The following is a 2,082-nucleotide window of genomic DNA, read 5'->3' as shown; positions in this document are numbered from 1 at the left end:
TGTGTTTTCTGAGGTCCAAGGTCAACGCAGCCGTCTACCAGGAAGTTTTAGAGCACTTCATGCTTCCTGCTGCTGACCAACTTTATGGAGATGCAGATTTCATTTTCCAACAGGACTTGGCACCTGCACACAGTGCCAAAGCTACCAGTACCTGGTTTAAGGACCATGGTATCCCTGTTCTTAATTGGCCAGCAAACTCACCTGACCTTAACCCTATAGACAAAACTATGGGGTATTGTGAAGAGGAAGATGCGATACGCCAGACCCAACAATGCAGAAGAGCTGAAGGCCACTATCAGAGCAACCAGGGCTCTCATAACACCTGAGCAGTGCCACAGACTGATGGACTCCATGCCACGCCGCATTGCTGCAGTAATTCAGGCAAAAGGGGCCCCAACTAAGTATTGAGTGCTGTACATGCTCATACTTTTCATGTTCATACTTTTTCAGTTAGCCAACATTTCTAAAAATCCTTTTTTTGTATTTGTCTTAAGTAATATTCTAAATTTCAGAGATACTGAATTTGGGATTTTCATTAGTTGTCAGTTTTAATCATCACAATTAAATTAAATAAACATGTGAAATATATCAGTCTGTGTGTAATGAATGAATATAATATCCAAGTTTCACTTTTTGAATGGAATTATTGAAATAAATAAACTTTTTGATGATATTCTAATTATATGACCAGCACCTGTATATGCCTACAGGAGAACTCACCCTGCAGTTACAAAAATACAGAGTTAGTTAGTGGACCAAATTCATGACAACCCAGAGTTGAGACCAGGAGGCAGAGTCGCAGTTTAACACACTTCTCTGCCCTTCTTTTTCAGCAGTTACCCACCCAAAACCCTACGCAGAGTCGCAGTCTAACACACTTCTCTGCTCCTCCATTTCAGGAGTTACTTAGTGAAAATCCTATAGTGACGGTGTCTGCCCCCCGACCATCGAAATTATTTAAAAAGGTAAACAGAAGAGGAGCTGTGCATAAAAACCTCATAAAAATTAAAACCACAAGAGCAATAGTGCAAACGAATAGGACAGTTAAATGTGGACTCTTAAACATCAGATCTCTCTCTTCTAAAGCTGTACTAGTAAATGAACTAATATCAGATTATGATATTGATTTATTTTGTCTTACTGAAACCTGGCTGGGTGATGGAGAATATGTTAGCCTAAATGAATCCACCCCTCCCAGTCATATTAATACTCACATTCCTCGAGGCACAGGCCGAGGAGGTGGAGTTGCAGCTATCTTCGACTCTAGTCTACTAATCAGCTCTAAACCTAAACTAAACTATAACTCATTTGAAAGCCTTGTTCTTGGTCTTTCACACCAAAGTTGGAAATCACTGCAACCAATTCTCTTCGTTATAGTGTACCGAGCAACTGGCCCGTATTTTGAATTCTTATCTGAATTTGCAGAGTTTTCGTCAACTTTAGTCCTTAAAAACGGTCAAAGTTATTATTGTGGGGGATTTTAATATTCATGTGGATGTTGAGAATGACAGCTTCAGTACTGCGTTTATCTCTCTGTTAGATTCCATTGGCTTCTCTCAGAGTGTTCATGAACCGACTCCCTGTTTTAACCACACCCTCGACCTTGTTTTGGTGTATGGTATTGAAATTGAACATTTAGTGGTGTTCCCACAGAATCCCTCTTTATCCGACCACTGTTTGATAACTTTTGAGTTTGTATTGCTGAACTACACGCGATTGGGCAAAAATTTCTATACAAGATGTCTGTCTGATAGTGCCATAGCTAAATTTAAGGATGCGATTCCATCAGCTCTAAATACATTATCTAGTCACAAAGTAACAGAGGACACCTATGCTAATTTCAGTCCCTCCCAAATCGATCATCTTGTTGATAGTGCTGCTGGCTCGCTGCGAATGACACTCGACTCTGTAGCCCCTCTAAAAAAGAAAATACTAAAACAAAGACAGTTAGCTCCATGGTATAATACTGAAACTCGCAAATTAAAGCAAATATTGCGGAAACTTGAGAGGAATTGGCGTTCCACCAAAGTGGAAAATTCTCGTTTAATTTGGCAAGATAGTCTTAAAACTTATAGGAAGGCC

Source organism: Micropterus dolomieu, linkage group LG11, assembly GCF_021292245.1.
Source record: "Micropterus dolomieu isolate WLL.071019.BEF.003 ecotype Adirondacks linkage group LG11, ASM2129224v1, whole genome shotgun sequence".
In the NCBI taxonomy this organism is placed as follows: domain Eukaryota; kingdom Metazoa; phylum Chordata; class Actinopteri; order Centrarchiformes; family Centrarchidae; genus Micropterus; species Micropterus dolomieu.
The sequence above is the reverse complement of the archived record's forward strand: the minus strand, read 5'-3'. Positions refer to the sequence as shown.